Genomic DNA, 27,280 nt, shown 5'->3' on the forward strand with positions numbered 1-27,280 from the left:
GTTAAGCGTCTGCCTTCGGCTCCGGTCATGGTCCCAGGGTCCTGGGATCGAGCCCCGCATCGGGCTCCCCACTCGGCGGGAAGCCTGCTTCTCCCCCTCCCACTCTCCCTGCTCATGTTCCCTCTCTCGTTGTGTCTCTGTCAAAAAATAAAATCTTTAAAAAAATATATATGTGTGTAAGTGTTTTTAAAACTGTCTGGAACAAAGTAAGTGTTCGTAAATGTCATATTCCCCATTTTCGGGGAGTATCCATTACCTTAGGGCTGATCTTTTTCAACGACAAGTTCAGCAGAGGTTACAGAAGTCATCACAGGACTAGATTCTTTTACTATCTCCCTTTCTTCATTCCACCAGTCACCATTCTTTGGCTGCAGTCTACGGAAACCAACTCTAGCTAATTTACTGGAAGGATATGGGGTGGCTCACAGACTTGAAGAAAAAATGAAAACTAGGTCTTTGGAAAAACAGAAACCAGGGCAACTGTGGGGTTCCAGGAAACGAGAACTAATGGATGGTCTTTTCGAGACACCAAGCTGAAAGAATCCCAATGGGTTTCAGGCTTGTACAAGTTCCCAGGGACGGAGCCTTTGATCGGCCTCCCTTGGCTGAGAGCTCACCTCTCCTGAATGGGGAGGCCGCGAACTGACGGCCCATCGGGACGGCGCCCAATGTGCGGGGGCTCATCCCCCGAAGGAAAATCGAGGCGCTAGTCACAGTAGAAGTGTGAAAGGTCCCTAGGCCGGCAATACCAACTGATGTCCACAGAAGGCATCTGAGGAAGCAGGAAAGTGGGAGCGGGAAGAAGATCTGCTCTTGGGGTTTTCTAAGAGCCTCCTGATTCGCTCTCTGCTACCCCTCTGTTTCTCACTTTTAGCTAATGCAAATTACGGAGAATTATAGATGGCCTGCCATCACTTTGTCATTGCACCAAAATTATTCAAAACCTGGGGGGAGTAGGAGTGGAAGAATCCACATCTGATGGCACTTGGGCGAAACAGAAACAATAAAGGGATGATTTGCAATGTCTGCATTTAAACAAGTATTTTTGCTATGGTTGTTTGTATAGGCAATGGAAACAGTTCTTGGATTTACGAAGTCTGATTTCGTGACTAAATTGATCTTCTTTTGTTTAATTCATCAAGTGACTTCTAATTTATAACGTTTTCTCTCTTTGTCCTAATATGACGAAGAACCCTTACACAGGAAATGTCGTATTTTTTGGATGCCCACAGAGTAAAAGCACCCTCTGCATTCTGAATAATTCATTTCAAGAAATATGTGTTTAGTGGTTACCATGTGCTGGACTAGGTAAAAATGTCTTGCCACCAAGAGCGCCCCAAATTTGTTGATCAGCTGAATGTACCACGGATGGATTGGATGCCGCCTCTCCTGCCTCTCCGGCCACAGGTCATCATGCCTGGTTAGCAACACCTAGTGGTCAGTGTAGGAATTGCCTGAATCAATGACATTTTATTTAGGACTTCCTTCACTTACCAGTTTGAGCAAATGCTCTTCAGCTCTTGCAGATCCTATTTCCAGATCAAAAAATTACCTCTTCCAATATCTTTTTCATGTACGTGTGTCTAGGCTTACTTTTTAAAATCTCTTTCTGTCCTCCTTTTAATTCTCACATGTGACTAACACCTTGGAAACATTCTTATAGGACATCATACCTGTGTAAGGAAAATTTAAGACTTTGGAATAAGCAAAACAAGACTACTGTCTCCAGTGGAAAACTATGCATCATTTACAGCACACTATTCCAGCTTATCTGATTCTATGGAATTTGTGCTTTTCCTTGTATTTGAATTATTTTACAACTCTGTAAATTACGGATAATTGATAGCAATGCAAATAACTTGTCTATAAACATGCAAATACATTCTATTATATATATATTCTATTCTATTCTTCAATAAACTCTATTCCACTCCACTTCCCCACCCTACCCCCACTAAAATAAGCCAGCTTTTCGTCCCTTTGTAAATTGATTTTAACATTTCTTTACTCCATATAAAATGATCACTACAATAAATTCAGTTAGTATTTGTCACCATATGTAGTTACAAATTTTTTTTCCTTTTGACAAGAACTTTCAAGATCCACTCTCCCAAATGCTTTCAAATACACAATACAGTATCATTAACTATAATCAACATGCTGTGCATTACATTTGCATGACTTACTCACTTTATAACTGGAAACTTGGACCTTTTGACCCCTTCATCCATTTCACCCACCCTCTAACCCTGCCTCAGGCAACCACCAATTTGTTCTCTATATCCATGAGCTCAGTGTTTTTGTTTTGTTTTGTGTGGTTTTTTTTAGATTGGTATTTAGATTTTTTATATTGGTATTTATCATTTTCTGCCTGATTTATTTCACTTAGCATGCTGTCCTCAAGGACCATCTGCGTTGTGGCAAATGGCAAGATTTCATTCTTTTTTATGGCTGAACGATATTCCACTCTACATATATATACTACATTTTCTTTATTCATTCATCCGTCAGTGAGCATTTAGGTTGTTTCTATGTTTGGGTTATTATAAATAATGCTGCAATGAACATGAGGATCCAAATATCTTTTCAAATTTTTTTTTTTTTTTTTTTTAAGATTTTATTTATTTATTTGACAGAGAGAGACATAGCGAGAGCAGGAACACAAGCAGGGGGAGTGGGAGAGGGAGAAGCAGGCTTCCTGCCGAGCAGGGAGCCCGATGTGGGACTCGATCCCAGGACCCTGGGATCATGACCTGAGCCGAAGGCAGACGCTTAACGACTGAGCCACCCAGGCGCCCCTATCTTTTCAAATTGAGAGTTTCATTTTCTTTGGATAAATACGCACAAGTGAATTGCTGGATCATATGGTAGTTCTATGTTCAATTTTTTGAGGAAACTCCATATTGTTTTCCAGAGTGGCCACACCAATTTACATTCCCACCAACAATGCACAAGCATTCACTTTTCTCTACATCCTTGCCAACACTTATTATTTCTTGTTTTTTTGATAATAGCCATTCTAACAGGTGTGAAGTGATATCTCATTGTGGTTTTGATTTGCATTGCCCTGATGATTAGCGACGTTGAGCATCTATTCAGGTATTTGCTGGTCATCTGTATGTCCTCTTCGGAAAAATGTCTATTCATATCCTCTGCCCATTTTTTAATTGGATTGTTTGGTTTTTTGCTATTGAGTTGTGTGAGTTATTTACATATTTTGGATATTAACACCTTATGAGATATATGATTTGCATTCAGTAGGTTGCCACGTTTCTCGATTATACTGAATAAATCTGACCTTGGCTCTGGAAGAATACACTATCTCTATCTTTCAAGGCTATTGTTCACTATACAAACATCCATGAAAAGATAGTGCCTCTTCTTGCAAGTTGTAGAGAAACATAAGAGATCCATGGAGAATTATCTCCCGACAAAAGGAAAGCCTTAAGTTGTTAATTCATTTGAACCCACTAGAAAATATCTACTTGGTGCCCAATGGGGCTTCAGCTCAAGATGGGGAACCAAGCCCACATATTGAGCAATTCTCTCCCAACAAACACACATACACAAAATTTATGTGGAAATGATAAAAGAAATATAAAAGTGTGAACATATACCCATTTGCTTCAAAGAAAGTATTTACATACATATATTTCCTTGCATTGTCAGCTAAGAGGGCCTAGAAGCAGCAACACCCCTGTAGCAATGGGCATAATGGTATGGACCGAATGTCGGTGTTCCCCAAAATTCATATGTTGAAATCCTAGTCCTGAATGTGACGGTATTAGGAAGTGGGGCCTTTAAAAGATAATTAGGTCATAAAGGGGATTACTGTCCTTATAAAAAACATGGAGAGCTTACTTTCTCTCTCTGCTGCCACGTGAGGATAAAATGGGTCTGCAACCCGGAGAAGGCTCTCCCAGGAACCCAACTCTGCTGGCACACCGACCTTACACATTCAGCCCCCGGAACTGTGAGAAATGTCTGTTGTCTATAAGCCACCCAGTCTGCAGTAGTTGGTTACAGCAGCCTAAACTGACTGAGACACACACAGTGCCCTGATCTTGATATACTATTCTCCAATAAAAGGCACTGGGCTTCCTGGATAAATAGATGATTCTAGGACTGGAGCAGGAAATATACAAGATGAGCCTGGAGCATCTTGTAGTGCCAGAAAGTAAGGAAGCGCTGAAAAAAAATTTTTTTTAGTTAAAAAACAAAAAGTAAAACCACAATGATGGGTTATGTCAAAGGGACACAGGAGCCAACCGAAAGAATTTCCAATGGCCAAAGCTGGAACAATTTGAGCAACAAAATAAGTAAAGTAGTATTGGGTTATATATATCTCAAGGTATACAATAGGTAAATAAATGATTGAATAAATAAATAAATGAGGGAGAATAAACAAATCTATGGCAAGAATTCCAAATAATTTGTGTAAATACTATTCCCTTAAGGAGATGGAGCATATATCTCTACTCCTTAATTGTGGGCTGCTTACAGTGAATTCCTTTCAGAGTACTGTATGGAAGGAGGGAAAAAGAGTAATTTTATGGTGGAGAAAGCTGACAAACACTACCTTACCCAGGTGATCAAAGTCAATATCAACAGTGATAAGTCAGGTTGAGAGTATGTACCCTTGATACCTAATCATGGAAAAACCTGAGACAAACCTCAGTTGTGGGACATTCTACTAAATACTTGGCCAGCCCTCCTTAAAACTGTCAAGGTCATCAAAAACAGGGAAAGTCTGAGCAACTATCATGGAGCCTAAGGAGACATGAAACTAACTGTAATGTGGGATCCTGGCTGGGATCCCAGAACAGAGAAAGCATGTTATGAAAAGCCTAAATAAATCTTTAAAAGTATGGACTTTAGTTAATAATAATGTATAGGGGCGCCTGAGTGGCTCAGCCAGTTAAGCGTCTGCCTTCAGCTTAGGTCATGATCCCAGAGTCGTGGGATCGAGTCCCATGTCGGGCTCCCTGTTCAGTTCTCCCTCTGCCTGCCGCCCTCCTGCTTGTGCTCTCTCTCTCTGACAAATAAATAAAATCTTTTTAAAAATTAAATAATAATAATAATATACAGATATTGGTTAATTCATCTTCATCTTCTTCATTTCCATAACGTGCAGATGGAGATTCCAATGCAACAATTTCCATATAGTTATGTTCACATTCCATTTGTTCAGAAAGGTTTTAAATTCACTAACTTGAAAAGGTATTTGCATCCCCATGTTCACTGCAGCATTATTTACAATGGCTAAGATATGGAAACAACCTAAGTGTCCATCAACAGATGAATAGATAAAGAAGGTATGGTGTACCTATATATATAGTGAAATATTCAGCCATAAAAAAGAATGAAATCTTGCTATTTGTGACAACATGAATAGACTTCAAGGGTATTGTGCTAAGTGAAATAAATCAGAGAAAGGCAAATGCCATATGATCTCACTTATATATGGAACCTAAAAAAACAAAAACAAAAGCCAAGCTCATAGATACAGAGAACAGACTGATGGTTGCCAGAGATGTGAGTGCAGGGTGCTGTGAAACGGGGGAAGTAAGTCAAAAGATACAAACTTCCAGTTATAAAAAAAAAAAATTAGTAAGTCCTGGGGATATAATATACAGTGTGAAGACTATAATTTATAATACTGTATTGCATAGTTGAAAGATGTTAAGAGAATAAATGTTCAAAGTTCTCATGACAAAGAAAAAATGTTTTATAACTATATATGGCAATGGATGTTAACTAGACTTATTGTGGTGATCATCTCTCAAAATGTACAAATATTGAATCATTATGTTGTACACCTGAAACTAATATAATGTTATATGTCAATTATACCTCAATATAAAAAAAGAAAGGCTTTAAGTCAGTAAGAACTGTTTTTGCGGTGGGAACTGTTTTGTTGGTTCTTTCTCTCCTTCTGAGGATTATGGAGGTATAGAAGACCTCTTTTTAAAGAGTGTGCCTTGGTTCAGCTTAAGATTTTAATGCAGTGTATAATTCTTTGCAGTATGGTTTATAATAATGAGAAGCTGGGGAGTGTATCTAAATATACAAGAATAAAAGCTTAGTTAACTGATTTATGAAGCACATGTAGAATAAAATAAATGGAATTCAATAGGAATAAATGGAAAAAGCAGGACACAAACCAGTTGGAGACTTTATGTGCTAGTTTTTATATAGCGAACATGGAACCTTTATTAAGCTGAAAGGGGGTGGAGTCCTGTGATCATCTGGGTGCTGAGGAATAAACTGTCAAATTTTTAACAAGCCATGTCTAATAATGACCATAAATATCTCAATAGTTATAGGGACAGCATGTTGGAGATTTTATGGTATAGCTTTGGTGTCCAATTAACAGAGGAATGGCATTAATGAATGCCGAAGTACCCACTGCTTTGGTGTAGCTTTAGCACACGAAGGCTCCAGAAGACCGAGCACAGCTTTTCAGGAGCTCCGGCCCATCAGCACTTCGGGCGGCAGCACCACCCTCGGCTGGGCTCTGCCACAGGAGACGTGCTCACAGAGCAGACGGCAGCATCCTTGGTGTCAGGCACTCACAGGCTGGATGCAGCAGACGCACCAGGCACCGCGCACCGCGGTGGCTTCAGGGGCTGCAGGAGAGAATCTAAGGAGGGCCAGCAGGGGAAGCCCACAGTAACTGACGGGGCCGTGTCCATGAGTCCACGTGAGTCATCTCCCGCAACATCTTCTAAGTACACAGGGGCCCAGGGAAGGGGGCCAGAGCTCCCATCACGGAAGTTCTGTGCACAGCTGAAAAGTACCATGTGCAACTGCTGCTGGGAGCCAGACTTTCCCCCAGACTTGTGGGGCTGGGGACACGCAGTTTCTATATCTGCATCACGGTCACTGATGCAAGATACCTAGGGTATCTTCACTCTTCAACTGGTTCCAACAAGTTCTTTCCTAAAACGGGCTTCTGAAGATACAGCTGCTGCTTGGAGTCCCAGTTGTCACCCATCCTTCTTACATTTCCTGCCCACTTCCAGATGAGCTAAGTGGCATTAAGTGTGGCTGAGGTCACTGAAGAGATGTTTAAAGAAGCTATTTTAAAAGTTACTGGCATCATCAGCTCCGAGCTGTTATTTCTAGGTCAGCACAATGTCTTGTCTGCAGCAGCGACAGTCATGGCTGATGACCGCCTGACTGCGTGGGACACGGTGGGGTACCGAGCCGGGTGGAGCTCCAGCAGCCGAGTGACATCGCGCACCCTCTAGCAGCAATGCTGTAAAGGTAAGAAAGGAAAGAAAACAGATAAATTTGGATTCCACATCTCACACTTTACATCAAAATAAATTTCAGATGGATCAAAAATTTGGATTCCACATCTCACACTTTATATCAAAATAAATTTCAGATGGATCAAAAATATTAAAAATATCAGGAAAGCTCTATCAGAAAACATGAGATAAAATTATTTTTCTAATCCCAGAATGGGAATGACATAAGAGATTGACAGATTAAATTACATAGAAGTTAAAAATTACATATGAGAAAAACAAATCAAAAAGACAAATGTCAGGGCGCCTGGGTGGCTCAGTTGGTTAAGCGACTGCCTTCGGCTCAGGTCATGATCCTGGAGTCCCGGGATCGAGTCCCTCATCGGGCTCCCTGCTCAGCAGGGAGTCTGCTTCTCCCTCTGACCCTCCCCCCTCTCATGTGCTCTCTCTCTCTCTTTCAAATAAATAAATAAAATCTTTAAAAAAAAAAAAAAAAAAGACAAATGTCAAACTGAAAATAAATGATGATATAGTCACAGACAAAAAGCTAATTTCCCTAGTGTACTAAGAATGCACATAAACATAAGATAAAGACAGAAAATGGGTAAAGAATATGAACCAACAGCTCATAGAAAAGGGAGACCAAATGATTCCTAAGCTTATGAAAAATGTGTGAACCCGTTCATAATAATAAGAAATGCGCAAAGGAACGAGATGATATTCCTTACATATCAGATGGCTCAGATTCAAAACTCTGATCACACTCTTTGTTGATAAATGTGCAGGGAAATAGGCATATGGCTGGTGGGAAGATTAAGTAGAACAAACCCGACAGAAGAAAATTTGGCAATGGTTACCAAAATTACAGAAAGCACATATTCTTCGACCCAGAAAATCTGCTTCTGAGCAAAAGTCCTTGGATATATTTACCTGCGTGCAAATAACAAAGATACAAGGATTCCCCTCACTAAGGTACAAGTAGTATTTTCCACCATCCTCTATTTCTTTCTCCTTTCTTGGTCACAATAACACCAATACTGTCCTCAGGATCCGCTTATTTGTGTTGACCACCTCCCCCACGCGAGTGTGCGTGTGCGTAAAGGGTGAGGAGCAGGCCTGCCTGGGGAGCCCGGTTTGCCTTCTCACAGCATAATGCGGAGACCACAAACTGGTTATCTGTCCTGTTTACTGGGAGAGGCGCAAACTGGCGCTCAAGCCTTGGGCCTATGTAACTGGAATTACAGGGGAGGTGGGGACCTAGGCCAGTACATTCTCTGTTTCAGAATGAATGACACATACCTTGACCTCGTTTACCTGAAACTATGTTTGTACTCCCCACATGGAGCTGCTGGACCACTGCGAAGACCAAACGGGCTTTGCATGCTGTTTTTCCTGACCTGTTTCGGTCTACAGAGTAAACTTCCTGCTAGACTTGGTCCAACTGAGTCCTACTAGCTGCCTTGCTAGTCTGAACCTGGAATTACTCCTGGTGGCAGGACAGTGCCCCAGAAGGCAGGCTGCATCCCTGGCATCTAGAACAGGACCTGGTACACATGAGCAACTCTGTAAATAAGATTTAAATGATAAACGAATGGATGGATGAATAATGTTAAGTGAAAAATATCAAGGTGCACAATAGTAACACTGCACGTTACCATTTGTGTAAAAAGGTAATATTGCTTCCATTGGCACAGGCCAAGTCTGGTCAAAGGCACAAGTAATTCGCACCTCAATAAATGAGTGCACTTCTACCTTTGGTGGTTACAGGATTTCTTTAAAGGTTTTTACGGGGGGGTCCCTGGGTGGCTCAGTCGGTTAAGTGTCTACCTTTGGCTCAGGTCATGATCTCAGGGTCCTGGGATCGAGCCCTGAGTCGGGCTCCCTGCTCAGCAGCGAGTCTGCTGCTCCCTCTTGCTCTGTGATTGCTTTTGCTCTCTTTTAAATAAATCAATAAAATCTTTAAAAAAATAAAGGTTTTTATTGGAAAACAGTTGTGGTCTGCTTTATCATATATGTAAACATATAAATGATTAATTGAGATTGTATATCATAGGCAATAATGATTTTGAACTGGGATATTACCAAGCAGACATTACAGAAGAGTGGTATGCAGTAAATAGGCAGAGGTTGAGCATGGGACCCTACTCATCCCGTCAGGAGAGAGACGTTGGAAAATAATACAGCCTAAAGTAATTAATCATATTCATCTTCCCTATGAAGTTGTTGAAAATCAATCAATAGGTTTTGAGGTAAGAGACGCTAAAAAAATAATAACTTGCATTATAAGGAGTTTATATTAAGCTTTCTGACCATAGTTAAATAACCGTAAATATTCCTATTTCATAACAACTAAAATATACATTACATAAGAGTAAAGAAAAATACATTTTTTTCCATTCCCTGTGTAATAAATGAAACAGATAAGGAGAAGCTTATGGAGAATCCAAGAATTGTTAAAAATTATTAAGAAATAAACTTAAAAGATGGATTGCACTGCACTGCTTTATCTTTATACCACTCGGAATTATCCTATGATTTAATAGGAGACTGTTCCTCCTAACTGGTTATCACAGCATGGGTTCTGTATCAGGGGGCCTAGACTGGACAATATTTATCTACGTATGGCTTCTATGTATTTTAGCCCATTAAAGTCCAAGGTAAAGTCCAACAAACAGGCTGCAGATACTGGGAAGTCTTTCCACTCTGGCTGGTAGCAATGCAAACTCTTCCCAGCCCTACTTCTGGGAATGATTCAACCCCGCGGCTTGCTTTCCTGGCCTTGTAGAATTTTGCCCCATACCTGCACAGATCCGTAGTCAGCCGAGACCCAAGCGGACTGCTCTGCAGACATCTAGAGCATTCTCGATCTCTCTGCTCCATCTCTCCCCGCTGACAACCTGCCCTGCAAATTCTAGCCAGTCTCCCCTCCTTCTCATTTCTGCTCCTCAGTTTGGTGAGGGGCCTGGGCTCTGTTTCAGTTCTCCTTGCTGCGGCACGGCCTGGAAATGGGTTCACCCAGCCAGCGGGGGCCATCAGAGGGCTCATCTTAATCATTCCCTCCCTCAGGGTTTCACAGGTCTGGGCTACCTGCTCTGCTGGCCACTGTCTGAAAACAGTTGCTCCTGCTGTTTGAATTTCTAGCTCCTTATTACAGGAGGGAAATTCTTGTTGCAGTTAAACCTTCATGGGAAGAGGTATAAATCAATAATTTTATCCTTCGTACTTCTCCAAGAGCGATAAAGACTATCTCCAAGGTCAATTTAAATGATATTGCGGTCATGTTAAAGATGTGCAAACACACACACCAGCAACAACAATAATCCTCGTCTTTTAGAAGTTCATTGAAATATTCATGGACTAAGTGATATAATTTCTGAAATTCGCTTCCAAAAATACGGGTGAGGGTGAAATTGCATGAGACTAAACACTGGTCACGAATTGATAATTATTGAAATTGGGTGAGGAATACTACCTACTTTTTTATGTCTGAAATTTCCCATAATAAAAACTTTTCTAAAATTAATGATAAGAAACTCTGTTTAATGCCCACTAAATAACTTCTGTGTCAAGTTCATAACAATGACTGATCTGAGAACAGGGGTTTGATGGCCGAATATGAAAGCAGGCAGTGTAAAAAAAAAAAAAGGAAGCTGCAGGGAAGGGAAACCAAAGAGCTAAGGGCAGTTCTCAAATGCTGTATCTTACCAGTTCAGGTACGGCCCTCCTTGATATCCCGAAGAGCCAGGCTAGCAACAGGTTTTCCCCCTACCGTGAGAGGCAGCAGAAGCTCTGCCCCACGACACATAGTTACTGCTTCTGTGACTGGTCCCTATTTTAGAGAGTGAGATTTCACAGATCACAAAACCAATCTGTCCTGCCACAAACTCTGGCTAAATAGAACCTGGATTGCTATGGTAACGGCAAAGACAGGCAGTGGGGGCGGGACGCACGCTTGGTCACAGTGACAAAAAATAGGTGAAAAGCAAAAGTCAGAGAAAGCAGCCTATTTCATCTCTCAGGACCCAGCCCAGAGCTCTCTTCAGTCAATGCTCTGGAGAATGTAAATTCTGCCTCCTCTCAAACCTCGACGGCCTCCTCTATAGAGCTGTGTTTATAAAGCACAGAATCTGTGCTTCCAAGGAAGGTACCATCACGTCCATTTTGCAGAAGGGAAAACTGAGGCTCAGAGAGACTAGGAAACTCTCTAAAGTCTAGGAAGTGCCAAAGCTTGGATTGAAACCCAGATCTACCTAGTGCCAAGGCCCATGTTCTCCCATTCTGATCCTGGAGCATTTAGCATCTGTGAGTGCTCATTCAGAAAATATCCATGTAAACCTGTATGTATGTTATAAAATAAACAGAATAAACAACAGCGTAAAGGCAAAGGTAAACATAGAAATCATGTTTAAGCATTCAAAGGCCCAGAGTGTTTTGAAGACTAATATGCCATCCCCCTCCTCTCCCAAATTTCAACCAAATAAGAACACAATATTACACTATAATAATAAGGGGGAAATCTCTTTCCCTTATGGAAACCTGAGAAGAGACACATAAACAGAGATCTGCATTAAGGGATGGGCCAAACAAGCAATATTCTAGGACATCAATCTGTATGTCAACCTAATAGCATTGGGATAAATAAAAATGATACTGTTCCATTCAGGTTTCCTCACATAACTTCTCAAATAAACAGTGCAATGTAAATCAGTTTTATTCTTGTTCAGTACCTATAATAAAACCTCTATTTGAATATTTTTCAATGTGGTAGATAAAAGGGTATTTATCATCTCAAACTGGTTTTTAAGGAAGGTGTTTTTGTTTGGTGTTGATGTTGTTTGGGGATATTGTTTGTGTTTTGGTGAACACAAATACAACTTTTATCTATAGCCTGGTTACCTTGTCATGCTTGAGGAGAGAAATCAAGCGTACTTTGGCAGGAACCCAGCCAAGAGGCTGCTATGGCTACAGAACATACACCATGAACCACCACCTCCACCAGTGAATTCTAACTGTATTTTAGTCTTTGCATTCTTCATTCAAGATTGAAAGTCCTGGGATGCCTAGGTGGCTCAGTCGTTAAGCGTCTGCCTTCGGCTCAGGTCATGATCCCAGGGTCCTGGGGTCGAGCCCCGCACTGGGCTCCCTGCTCAGCAGGAAGCCTGCTTCTCCCTCTCCCGCTCCCCCTGCTTGTGTTCCCTCTCCCGCTGTGTCTCTCTCTGTCACATAAATAAGATCTTTAAAAAAAAAAAAGATTGAAAGCCCTAAAAAAAGACACATGCCTCACACCTTATGCAAGAATTAACTCGGAATGTGTAATAGTTCTAAATGCAAAACATAAACTAGAAAACTTGCAGAAGAAAAACAGGCAAAATATGTTGTGGCCTTAAGTTAGGCAAAGATTTCTTAGATACAACAGTAAAGTCATGATCCGTAAGACAAGCAAATTGATGAATTGGAATTCTTTAAAATTAACAACTTTTCTCCTTAAAAGATACCATGAAGAAAACAAAAAAACAAGGCACAGATTGGGAGAAAATATTTGCAGATCACATTTCTGTACTGTATCTAGAATATATGAAGAAGTCTCAAAACTCCATAATAAAAAAAAACTAACAACCCAAGACCAAAAAAAAAATCAATAAACATTTTATGGTAGGCTAAACAATGGCCCCCCAAAGATGCCCACATCCTAACCCCTGGGATTTGTGCATATTTTACCTTACACAGCAAAAGATGGCTTTAAATATGATAAAGTTCAGGATCTTGAGATGAGGAGATTATCGGGGATTATCCAATTGAGCTCCATGTAATTACAAGGTTTCTTATAAAAGGGAGACAGGACGGTCAGAGTCAGGAAAAGACAATATGATGACAGAAGCAGAGAGAGATTGGAAGATGCTATGCTGGCTTTGAAGACAGAAGTTGAAGCTATGACCCAAGAATGCAAGTCATCTCTAGAAGCTAAAAAAGGCAAGGAAAGATTTTCCCCTGGAGCTATCAGAAAAAAAACTGCAGCCCTGCCAACACATTATTTTAGGACTTTTGACCTCCAAGCTGTATGATAATTAATTTGTGCTGTTTGGTTTTTTTTAAGATTTTATTTATTTATTTGACATAGAGAGACACAGCAAGAGCAGGAACACAAGCAGGGGGAGTGGGAGAGAGAGAAGCAGGCTTCCCGCTGAGCAGGGAGCCCGATGCAGGGCTCGATCCCAGGACCCTGGGATCATGACCTGAACTGAAGGCAGACGCTTAACCGACTGAGCCACCCAGGCGCCCCAATTTGTGTTGTTTTAAGCTCCTAACTTTGTTGTAATTTGTTACAGCAGCAAGAAACACCTAATACATAAATATACATATATACACATATATATTATATATAGTTTAAAGAAAACACTTTTTAAAAAAATAAGAAGTTATATATGTATACATAAAATATATAACCAGTTTAAAGAAAAATTATGAAGTAAATATGTGTGTACCCATCACCCATGTCAAGAAATAGAATATTCCCAGCAGCCTAGCCTACACACCCCCGTATGACCTTCCCCTTCATCTATTTCTCCCTCCCCAGTGAGATAGCAACAACTTGACTGCATAGTAATCATTTTCTGGGTGTCCTTTATAATTTATTTGTGCACATAAATGCACACAGAGAAGTGTATTTCTTTTTTCTTTTTTTAAAGATTTTCTTTATTTATTTGACAGAGAGAGAGAGAGACACAGCGAGAGCAGGAACACAAGCAGGGGGAGTGGGAGAGGGAGAAGCAGGCTTCTCGCTGAGCAGGGAGCCTGACGCAGGGCTCAATCCCAGGACCCCGGGACCACAACCCGAGCCGAAGGCAGACGCCCAATGACTGAGCCACCCAGGCACCCCAGAGAAGTGTATTTCTAAACAGTATAGCAATTTTGCCTGTTTTTTTACATGTTTTAATTGTGGTAAAATTCGCATAACACAAATTTTTCCACAGTAATATTTTTAAGTGTACAGCTCTGTAATGTTCAGTGCATTCACATTGCTGTGCAACAGATCTCCAGAACTTTTCATCTTGCAAACCTGAAACTTCATACTCATTAAATAACTCCCATTTCCCCTTCCCCCAAAGTCCCTGACAATCACCATACTTTCTGTTTCTATGAGTTTGACTAACTTTAGATACTTCATGTAAGTAAAATCATACAATATTTTGTCTTTTTGTGACTAGCTTATCTCACATAGCATGTTTCATCCATGTTGTAGCAGGTTCCCAAATTTCCTTCCTTTTTAAGTCTGAAAAATATTCCACTGTATGTACAATCCAGCAATTGCACTACTGGGTATTTACCCCAAAGATACAAATGTAGGGATCCGAAAGGGTACGTGCACCCCGATGTTTATAGCAGCAACGTCCACAATAGCCAAAGTGTGGAAAGAGCCAAGATGTCCATCAACAGATGAATGGATAAAGAAGATGTGGTATATATATACAATGGAATATTATGCAGCCATCAAAAGGAATGAAATCTTGCCATTTGCAACGATGTGGATGGAACTGGAGGGTATTATGCTGAGCGAAATAAGTCAATCAGAGAAAGACATGTATCATATGACCTCACTGATATGAGGAATTCTTAATCTCAGGAAACAAACTGAGGGTTGCTGGAGTGGTGTGAGGTGGGAGGGATGGGGTGGCTGGGTGATAGACATTGGGGAGGGTATTTGCTATGGTGAGCACTGTGAATCGTGTAAGACTGACGAATCACAGACCTGTACCTCTGAAACAAATAATACATTACATGTTAAAAAAAAGAAGAAGAAGAAGAAGAAGATAGCAAGAGAAGAAGAATGAAGGGGGGGAAATCGGAGGGGGAGACAAACCATGAGAGACAATGGACTCTGAAAAACAAACTGAGGGTTCTAGAGGGGAGGGGGGTGGGGGGATGGGTTAGCCTGGTGATGGGTATTAAAGAGGGCACGTATTGAATGGAGCACTGGGCGTTATACACAAACAATGAATCATGGAACACTACATCAAAAACTAATGTTGTAATATATGGTGATTAACATAACACAATAATTTAAAAAAAAGATATCACCTAAAAGAAAAATATTCCACTGTATGTATATACCACATTTCATGTGTCCATTCACCTGTTGTGGACACTTGGGTTGCTTCCACCTTTGGGCTCTTTGTGGATATTGCTGCTATGAACCTGACTGGATAATCATTCCTTCAAGACCCTTCTTTCAGTTCTTTTGGGTATATATCCAGAAGTGGTATTGCTGAATCATATGGTAATTCTATTTTTAATTTTTTTGTGGAAACACCATACTGTTTTCCACAGCAGCTGCCCATTGTACCTTCCCACAAACAGTGCACAAGAGTTCTCATTTCTCCAATCCTCTTCAACACTTGCTATTTTCTGTTTTTTTGGTTTGAGGGTTTTTTTTAATAACAGTCATCCTAAGGGAGGTGAGGTGATACAGTATTGTGGTTTTGATATGCATTTCCCTAATGATTAGTGATGTTCGCATCTTTTCATATGCTTGTTGGCCATTTGCATATCTTCTTTGGAGAAATGTCTATTCAAATTCTTTGCCCGTTTTTTAATGAAGTTATCTGGATTTTTTTGTTATTGAGTTGTAGAAGTTCTTTACATATTCTGAATATTAACCCCTTACCAGAAATGTGATTCTCATTTTCTCCCTTTTCATAGGTTTCCTTGTCATTCTGTTGCTTGTGTCCTTTCATGCAGAGAAATTTTTAATTTTGAGGTAGTCCAATTTATCTATTTTTACTTTTATTGCCTATACTTTTGGCATCAAACCAAAAAAATCATTGCCAAAGCCAATGTAATAAAGTTTTTCCCCTATGTTTTCTTCTAAGAGTTTTATAGCTGTAGGTCTTACATTTAGGTCTTTGATCCATTTTCAGTTTTTTTTTTTTTTTTTTTTTGAGACAGAGAGAATGAGAGAGAGAGAGCACATGAGGGGGGGGAGGGTCAGAGGGAGAAGCAGGCTCCCTGCCGAGCAGGGAGCCCGATGCGGGACTCGATCCAGGGACTCCAGGATCATGACCTGAGCCGAAGGCAGTCGCTTAACCAACTGAGCCACCCAGGCGCCCTCAGTTATTTTTTTTAAATGCTGTAGGTTAAAGGTCCAACTTCATTCTTTTCCATATGGCTCTCCAGTTTTTCTCAGCATCATTTGTTGAAAACAACTGTCCCTTCCCCTAATGAAGGGTTTTGGCACCCTGTTGAAAATCATTTGACCATATATGCAAGGGTTTATTTCTGGGGTCTCTATTCTATTCCATTGATTTACATATGTGCCTTTCTGCCAACACCAAACTACTTTGATTACTCTAGCTTAATTATGCTTATTTTGGAACTATGTAGAATCCTATTTGTACTCTTGAGGATATTGTTGGTTTGGGTTTTTTTTTTTTTTTTGTTTTGCATTGAGAGATGCATTTCTATTATTGCATATAGCTCAGTTTGTTCATTTTCACTGAAGTATGGTATTCCCTATTTGTCCATTCTATTGCTGGTGGATATTTAATTCTTTCCCAAAATCTATGGTATTTTTTGGAAATAGATTGCTGTTACCCAGTCTCATCAGGTTTGAAATTCTTTTTCATAGCTCCCTGAGTATATTTTATACAGTCTCTTTTAACTTAGATCCTCTTTGTGATTTCATTTTTTGAGTTTTTAAACATTTCATCCGTAGCCATTTTATATTTCCTATCTAATATTCTAATATTTGAAGTTCTTCATGGTCTAAGTGGGCTGTTTATTGTTTGTTTGGAATCTCATTCTTTAATCTATGTGGTTTTGTTGATCTTTGATTGTAAGTTGACATTTGGTTGATATTCATCTATTGAAACGTGTGGTCTAAGTTGAGCATGCTTCCTCCAGATATGATTTTTATTTGCTTCTTCAAGGAGCCAGGGACTGCTACAAATCCACAACTACTTTTAACCCATATTTGGAGCATGAGGAGCCCCAGGCTCATTCCTACCACCTCCCCACTCCATCTTGCCACTGGCCTAAGAACTTACTTAGTTTCTGGATTGCAGGGCTGATAGTGCAATTTCATTTGTTCCTTCTCAACTCTACCTTCTCAGAGGCACTGAGATTCATTGGGTTTTCATTGGTTTTTTTCCTTCGGAAGATTTCCTACTTGCTATGATAAAAGCAATGTAATAAAAGTTGTGTTTTATGTGAGTTCTAGTTGCTTTGTAAGAAGAGGCTTCTCCCAAAACTATCTGGTCCAGGGGCGCCTGAGTGGCTCAGTCATTAAGCATCTGCCTTCGGCTCAGGTCATGATCCCAGGATCCTGGGATCCAGCTGCGCTGAGCATCGGCCTCCCTACTCAGCGGGAAGCCTGCTTCTCCCTCTCCCGCTCCCCCTGCTTGTGTTCCCTCTCTCACTGTGTCTCTCACTGTCAAATAAGTAAAATCTTTTTTAAAAATAAATAAAAATTAAAAAATTAAAAAAGAATAATGTGATTTGGATCTACTTTGGATGAGGTAATGAAATTCTAAATTTGACTCTGCAGTAAGAGTGAGAGCTAGGGTCTATTACTTACATCAAGTAGTATCTGGACAATTAAACTTACCTTGATCTTATTATTTCGGCCTGTTGCAGAAATGTCTTTACCATATTAAAATATGATGTTAACCTCTTAGTTTCTAGAGCATAGTAATATAAAAAAATATACTCAAAGAACATTCTGTCTTTAGCAAAACCACATTTCAACGTATCTATTAAATTACTCGGTGTACCTTAAACAAGAACCCACACACTTAAAAAATTTCTCCTTATAGGGGTGCCTGGGTGGCTCAGTTGGTTAAGCGACTGCCTTTGGCTCAGGTTATGATCCCAGGGTCCTGGGATCGAGCCCCGCATCGGGTTCCCTGCTCGGCGGGAAGCCTGCTTCTCCCTCTCCCACTACCCCTGCTTGTGTTACCTCTCTCGCTGTCTCTCTCTCTGTCAATTAAATAAATAAAATCTTAAAAAAAAAATTCTCCTTATATTCAATGCCAGGAAAAACCTTGTCTCTTTAGAAAAATACGTTTGCTTCTTTTTATCAGACTAAATAACCCATATGTTTCCTGTCTCAATTTTTTTCCTTAACTTCCAGAAAAATCAGATCTACACGAAGGGCTCAGTTGTGGTAACCAGTACATCCCAGGTCCCATTTCTGTCTCTGATCCTGTTTGCAAAAATAACGTGATTACCCTTTCACTTCTGTCATAAAAGTAGTACATATTCATTATTCATTGTAGGAAATACAGGCAAGAAAAATAAAAAAATAAATATAAATAAAATATTTAAAAACCTATTACTAGTAAAACCTTAGTGTACATCCTCTGACTATACCGTCCCCACTACCACCCCAACTCTATTGTTATTTCCTTGCCAGATAGGAAAACTGACTCTGACTTATGTGGGGGGGAAATTTTTCTTTTTCTTCCACCCATCCTATGTTCACTGGCTGGGGCCCTGCAAAATAGACTGAGAAGAGACACATTAACAAGAGAAAAACAGAGATTTATTAACATGTACATCACATTTAACCCATGGAGTACCCAGTGGTGAGTAATTCAAAGATGTGGTTAGAGCTTGGGTTTATTATAGTACCTTAGAAAAGAAGAACAATTTTCAGGGAGGTTTGTTGTGTAGATTTTTTGGATGCCATCTCTTGGTTGGTAAGTTTCTAGAGTAGTCTCAGTAATTAAATCCTGACCTACCGGGTAGAGAGAGGAAGGGGTTACATCTTTACAAACATATGTCCTGCTTTTTTAGGCAAATGGCGAGAGGGCAGAGAGCTTTCCTTGTATCCACTCTTGTCAGTTGCCTTCAGCTCAAATTAATCATTATGCCAAAATATTGTGGCATATTTTGGGGTGGCAAATTCCACGGCCATTCGCTTACTTAAAACAGTAAGAAGTATTTGTTAGAAGGATATTGGAGAGCCCCCATAATTCAAGTAAAACAGCCAGGCCTCCGAATGACAGTAACCTTGGTGGCTCTCAGCCCCCAGGAATAAAAATCACAGACAGTCTCCTCTGGACTTGGCCATTGGCTGACTCATCTCCAAACTACTTTTTTTCCTGGGTGTGGGCCAGCATGAAGCACCGCATTCAGCAATCCCACTAAGACTGCATGGGCTGGGGCAGAGCCAGAGAACCGGTACAAATGAGTACAGGGTGGTTCTGTTAACAAAATCAAGGTGAATAGAAGGAAGTGTTTCAAACCACTGCACCACCTGTTTTGTTTTGTTTTTTTTTTCCCTCTCTCCTGTGTAGTCACAGCCAAGTGTTAATGAATTTATGTTGCCCCACATGTAATGCCACTGCTGTGAGAAAGAAACCATGGCCTGATTCTCATTCTCCTAGTGGATTTCCTGAGCAGGCATCAGCTGCTAGGGAATGTGGCTGTCTGCAGCCTCCATGCTCTTCCTGCCCCTTGCCCCACCAAAGATGGCTGGGCCAACTGGAGGAGAGAGAAGAGGGAGTCCACACTCGGCAGGAGGCCATAATGTCCCTAAGAATATTACACACAATTAGAGCAAAACAAAGGTTGATTCTGCTTATTGTAAAATTTAATGGTAGATGGTGTGAATCTATTCTATACCCTCAACACATGAGACCTAAGAGGCATTATCCTCAGATGTGTATCTAATGCAGTATTTCTCAATACTTGTGGGAACACCCACGTATGGAACACTAGTATACTCCCTGATATTAATATTAGTTTTGAGGAAAGGGTTGTGGCAGCCAAAATACATTTGGGAAACATTGCCTACTATATTATATTTTTGGATAGCCAAATGCACTATATCAAACTAACTTCTAGGAAGTTGCCTCCCCCCCATACACACACACACACACACACACACACATATGTATTCCAATAGAGCTGTGTTCCAATAGAACTTTATTTATGGACACTGAAATTTGAATCATGAATTTTCACATCATTAAATACCATTACTCTTTTTCTTTTTTTCCCAACCACTTAAAAACATAAAGCCATTCTTAGTTCACAGTTTATACAAAAATAGGAAGAGTCAAATTTGGCCCAAGGACTATTGTTTGCTGGTCCATGTTTTAAATATTTGTGGCACAGTGACCACCCCCCAAAAAGAGCTATTTGTTCAAGCAAAAACATGTATATGCTTTTGGACTTCCTTATTAGGAAGATTTCAGATTCAACCTGACATTTCCTAGGGAGAACAGTCTTAATAAATGCTTTTGTATATGTGGGACCTAGCTCCAAGTTGGCCCCCAGTGATATTCACGTCCTGGTAGTCACCCCTTCTGTTTCCCCCTCCCATGGGACAATAGCATACAGTATAAGTGATGGAATGTCATGTCCAAAATGAAGTTATAAAGACTGTGATTTCTGTCTTGGATGCTTTCTCTCTCACTCTCACTCACTCGCTCTCGGAATCTGCCATGTTGTGGGGTGAGGCCCACACAGCAAGAAACTGAAGCCTCCAGCCAACAGTCAGAGAGGAACTGAGGCCTCCTGATCACACCCACGGGAATGAATTTAGAAGAATACCCTGCAACCTTGGCTAATGGCTTGAATGGAACCTCATGAGAGACTCTGCACCAAAATCACCCAGTGAAACCCTCCTGACCTCCTGACCCCCCAGAAACTGTAAGATAATAAATGTGCATTGTTTTCAGCTGCTGGGTTTTGGGGTCATTTTTTATGCATCCATAGATAAGTAAAGCAGTGTCTACATATGACCAAGATCTGTTGGGCTCCTGACACTAACCCCTCCCATCGTGCTGCTCTCAAGCCCCCTCTGCTCTGATTCAAAACACAACCCCTTGTCTGGGTGCCCAGTCCATGAACCCTGCTGCACTCAGACACTCCCTGAAATTGAGACTTAACTCTAGCCTTTGGAATGTCTGTGTGTCACATACGGAACTAGCAAAAAGAGAGAGGAACAGTTCCCTGTGCATTCTTTTCCATAAAACACTGGTTGGATTTTCTGAATCCAGTAGTTTAATAGCATTTTTCTCCCCGAAGAAAAAAAAATGAATTTGCTGCTTCCTAACCTACTTATGTGACTCCTCATCTCTCCTTTTCATACATTCCAGTTTCTTTTCAGACAGTATATTGCACTTAAAGTGACAGTTCTATCTTTGAGAATTGTGCTGTTTTTCAGTCTCCTGATTTTCCGTATAATGCACAGTCTATTCCACTCTCGCTCCTCGGTATTAAAGGTCCCATGATTATTCAAGATGACATTTTGTAAAACATAAGACAGAAAAAGCAAAAAAATAATAGTATAATAATAATGCTCCCTCTGCCAAGCCAATCACATGATCCTCACAGAAGCTTGGAGCCAGGCCAGTCATCATTAGCAAGAAATCATCTCATTGTATTTTGTGATTTCAGTGCATGGGACTTTCTTAATGTCCACAAACCCCTTCTCTACCTTCTGTTTTGGGTGTGAGGGGGTTTCAGACACCTGAGCACGTGGGCATGTGAGCACATAAGGGAAAGAGAGGTGGGGTTCAGGAAGTGCGAAATACCCAGTTGTTTTAACTTCCCTTATTCAAGTTGTTTCTTAATTAATCAGAGAACTCTAAATGTAGAATAAACTTCAAGAGACCGTTAAAAATCCCCATCTGGTCTTTGAACTCCATAGCTATGTCTTCTACAAAATTAGACAGGGTCTAGTGACAAGGGTTGATGAGGGTTACCGGTGGTGAAGACCTTGCCAGGCACTGTCCTCAGAATTCAGGCACCAGACTTGGACCATCTCAGCTCGAATTCCTCCTCCATCATTTGTTTTTGTTTTTATTTGTTCTTTTGCCTGACCAGGACCTTCACTGGCCCTTTTTTAGGAAACAACACCCCTTCTTTTGGATAATGATTCTCTCTCTCTCCAACCGTTTGGTTCTAAAGGTTCTATTTCTAGTTATTCCTGAGGGGTCCAGCTGATACTTTCCTTCATGTATGTGCTGCTCCATAGACTCTTCCTTTTGTTTCATAAAATACCCAGTTGGTCTTTACCTAAGCTGGTTAAAACTGAGTTCCTTTCCTTGTGATACTTGCAAATTAATCCTGACTAATTAAACTGTGCTACATGTCATGGTATAAATAAAAGAATAGGAAATTATGGTCTGACTGAAACACAAGACATGTAAAAAAAAAATTAAAGAATTATGTAAGAGAGTACATGAATATAATTATTATAGTAATCAGTTATTGGTGGTGTATTAAGTGGACTTCAGCTAAAGAGCATTTAAAAAGCAGTATTCTGGGGTGCCTAGGTGGTTTAGTCAGTTAAGCGTCTGCCTTCCGCTCAGGTCATGATCCCAGAGTCCTGGGATCAAGCCCCGCATCAGGCTCCCTGCTCAGCAGGGAGTCTCCTTCTCCCTCTCCCTCTGACCCTCCCCCCTGGTCATGTGCGGGCTCTCTCTCTCTCTCTCTCTCTCACTGTGTCTCTCTCAAATAAATAAATAAAATCTTTAAAATTTTTTTGTTTTTTTAAAGATTTTTTTTAATTTTTTAAAATTTATTTGAGAAGGAACACAAGCAAGCAGAGCAGCAGCAGACGCTTAACTGACTGAGCCACCCAGGTGCCCCTAAAAAATTTTTAAAAAAGAAATATTCCAGGGCACCTGAGTGGCTAAATCTGTTGTGTCCGACTCTTGATCTCTGTTCAGGTCTTGACCTCAATGGTTGTGAGTTCAAGCCCCACATAAGGTTCCACACTGGGCATGAGGCCTACTTAAAAAAATTTAAAAATTACAAATGAATTAAAAAATAAAATAAAAAGCAATATTCCATTTGTGAAAAAAATTATTAGAATTACCAGAACACTTGCATGTTAAAAGATATATATTAGTTATTATCATATGCTAAGCATTAAACCCCTCTCCAATCAGATACAAGCCATAATATTGTGCCATAGCCAGACATTCTGCCATTGTTCTATGAAAATCTGAGCCATACTCTCTTGCTGAACATCTAAAAGTTTAAGTATTACTCAAATAACCTTAGTAATCAAAATGTCAGCATCCTAACATTGAAGAAAATTTCAAAATATCTGAACAAATGGGAAGAGGGGAAAAGATTAAGCGATCTCCATCCTTGTCACTTGCATTAAACAGAGTGAAAAAAAGGGAGGGGCTATTTTTTAAAAGTGCTCCTGGTCGAAGGGAATCTATGGTGATAGTTTGAGCCCATCACAGGAGACTCAGTAAATGCCCTGCTCTGGTTTGTTCTGCATTGAACTAAAAACTTTTGCAGTCTAAGAACAAAAGATGGCTTCACTGCCTTTTTGTTGGGTAACCATATTGATACAATGCCATGAGCTTTTCAGAGAACATAATGAAGAAAATGGAAATGAACAACAGCTTGAATAGAGTACATGGAAACCTCGTTTGTGAACACAGAAATGACATCTATGTGAGGTGGTTCAGTGTGAGGATGAAGAATGGTTGGGGAGGGAAGCAGAGAGCAAAAATAAAATTGTGGGGGCGCCTGGGTAGCTCAGTCGTTAAGCGTCTGCCTTCAACTCGGGTCCTGATCCCAGGGTCCTGGGATCAAGTCCTGCGTCGGGCTCCCTGCTCGGCGGGAAGCCTGCTTCTCCCTCTCCCACTCTCCCTGATTGTGTTCCCTCCCTCACTGTGTCTCTCTCTGTCAAATAAATAAATAAAATCTTTTAAAACAATAATAATAATAAAATACTATAAAATTGTGACCAATACTTCAGACTATAGGTAGAAAGTGTAGATCTCTAGAAAGATAATTTGCTCAATCATAGACTCATATTTCATGGGCTTCGTTGTATTATTTGAGAACAAGAAAGAATGCTGGGCCATTTCCTGGTCAAACAATGTATATAACATTCTGTGACCCTAAAAGTAGTTGTATAACCTTCACCTTTTGGAAGGAATCTATAAAAAGCAAACAATATTGCTCTAAAATATTAGATGTACTCTTGGGGTACCTGGGTGGCACGATCAGTTAAGCATCCAACTCTTGATCCGCAGTCAGATCTTGATCTCAGGGTCGTGAGTTCAAGCCCTGTATTGGGCTCCATGCTGGGCATGGATCCTACTTAAAAAATAAGGGGTGTCTGGGTGGCTCAGTCGTTGAACGTCTGCCTTCGGCTCGGGTCATGATCCCAGGGTCCTGGGATCGAGCCCCTCATCGGGCTCCCTGCTCTGCAGGAAGCCTGCTTCTCCCTTTCCCACTCCCCCTGCTTGTGTTCCCTCTCTTACCGTGTCTCTCTCTGTCAAATAAATAAATAAAATCTTAAAAAAAAAAAAAAAGTAAATAAAATATTAAATGTACTCTAAATATCATATTCATTTTGTATTAGATTTTGACTAATTCTATTTTCATTACGAATTAGGGTTATCCATGTCCATCTTCTCCTCTTGCAGTCTGCCATTGCCCCCAATATTCCAATTAGTTGTCAGTTGACTATATTGTGATTGCTCTAAGACTTCAAAGGAAGTGAGTATTGGTGAAGGGTGGGCTAGTCAGTAACAGCTTTAAGGAGAAGGCAAGACTTGACTTGGGCCTTGCTGGGTGGGTTCATTACTAATAATTCTGAAAAATTAATTCATTCACTGATTCATTCAACAAATATTAAGCACCTATTATTTGCTGGTCTCAGTTCCAGGTACTGGGAAGAAGGTTGTAAATAGGATAGAATCCCTGCCCTATATGCCCTATATGCTGGTGGAGGAAACAATGTACAAGTAGACAAGTAAATGTATATTTTATAGCTCCAGATGCTGACAAATGTTCTGAAAAAAATAATAAAGTAGGTGGATGGCATGGGGGCTAAATTTAGGCCTCTCTAATGAGCTAACATTTGATGAGGGGCCTGAATGGAGAGAAAGATCGAGGAATACAGAGATGCCAAGGAATAACATTCCAGGGGCTTGGGAGGAGGGGAGAATAAGAACTTACTGTTTCACCAGTGCAGAGTTTGAATTGGGGAAGATAAAAACCTTCTGGAGATGGATGTTGGTGGTGGTTGCACAATGATGAATGCACTTAATGCCACAGAACTATACACTTTTAAAACTGGTTAAAACGGTCAATTTTATATTATGCATATTGTAACCACAATTGTTTTTAAAAAGTCTGTATAGAAAAATATAGAAAGCCATCTCTATGAAATCTAGTTTTAATTGAATATTTATTTACATTTGTGAAGAAAAAGCGAGTACCGTTGTCCTGGTTGTTCACAGATTACATCCATAGCAGGAATCAACAAAAGTTTTGTTTGGATGTAAATTTTTTTTTTTTTAAGATTTTATTTATTTATTTGACAGAGAGACACAGCAAGAGAGGGAACACAAGCAGGGGGAGTGGGAGAGGGAGAAGCAGACTTCCCGCGGAGCAGGGAGCCCGATGCGGGGCTGGATCCCAGGACCGTGGGATCATGACCTGAGCAGAAGGCAGACCCTTAACAACTGAGCCACCCGGGCGTCCCTTGGATGTAAATTCTTAGCCTAAATTGGTGCAGAACAAATGCAAGCAAGAACTGAGGTGAGGATCACCATCACTGAGCCAGAGTCTGCACAGTAACAGTGTGAGAAGGTAACCAGATTCCCCCAAGAGTCTAACAGACAAACAGTAGGCCATGGCTCATCGCCATGGCTACAGACTCCTTTGGGCCTAAGGTAGGAACTGGATTCTTCAGAATTGGTCCAGGAGAGTGGCTATGCCTTCAAGTCTAGCAAATGAAACTAGGAGGGTAAATCCTAATAAAATGGACAGTAAACTACTTGAGATTTCTGATGGGAAGTCGATCTGAGGCAGGAGAAGAGGAGTCTGGTACATCGTTAATTACTGACACTGATTTTTAAAAAAGAAAGAAAGAAAGAGCTCCTGTAGATGTTAAACTGTACCTGAATATAGATTAAATGAAAAAAAAAGTAGCTAAGAGTACTGGGATTGGGTCTTATATGTACGTCCATGTTTATACACACACACACACACACACACAGCTATATCTTGTGTCATAATGCTGATTGCTTTTTGAAGTCTATAATATGAATTCAGCACAGAGAATGGACAGTGGACATGCAAAGTTGTTGACTTGATTCCTCTACCATGCGCACCATTCACTTGGGCTAAATTTACCAATTTCCAAAAGAATAGTAATAACGGTTGCCCTGTTGATAGACAATGTTTTAGGACATCAATTTGAGGTAATAACACTAGAGATCTTAAAAATATAGTACTAGGGATGCCTGGGTGACTCAGACGGTTAAGCATCTGCCTTCGGCTCAGGGTCCTGGGATCAAGTCCGGCATCGGGCTCCTTGCTCAGCAAGGAGCCTGCTTCTCCCTCTGCCTGCCGCTCCCCCTGCTTGTACTCTCTCTCTCTGGCAAATAAATAAATAAAATCTTTAATATATATTTATATAGTAATATATTTTCAAATAAACAAAAATATCTATAATTTATTAAGTATCTATATGTGACTGATACTCCTGCGTGTTTTATATAATCTCATTGGGTTCTATGATCATCATATATGTTACCATTATCATTGAACAAGTGAAAAACCTGGGGCTCTCAGAAATTAAGTAGCTTGGCTTGTTCAAGGTCACCAGCCTATAATCAGCGAACCTGGGATACAAACACAGATCCATTATACTGCATACCCATAGTCTTTGCACATTTGTATCAGTATAGGAAAATTTTCAGTTACTTTTACATTTATTAATTCCATTTTAAGAAGTTGCATTTTATCATTCTCAAAATGTCATCCCTAATGCATTTTGCCCGGCATCCATAACACCTCATATTTGAAAAGTAACTTATTTTTTCAAATTCTCTCCATCTTCTCATTTAATTCTCATAGCATTGGGAAGGATGTATTTTAATTCCCATTTTACACATAATGAAAATTGAAATGCAAAGATTTTAAGTGCTTTGCATAAAGAAACCAGTTAGTGGCTGAGCCAGCATTCAAACTGAAGTCATCTTACTCCACATCCAACACTCTTTTCAATACACAGATGGAAGTTGACTTGA

The sequence above is a fragment of the Phoca vitulina genome, unplaced genomic scaffold, assembly GCF_004348235.1.
Source record: "Phoca vitulina isolate PV1807 unplaced genomic scaffold, GSC_HSeal_1.0 scaffold12, whole genome shotgun sequence".
Lineage (NCBI taxonomy): Eukaryota > Metazoa > Chordata > Mammalia > Carnivora > Phocidae > Phoca > Phoca vitulina.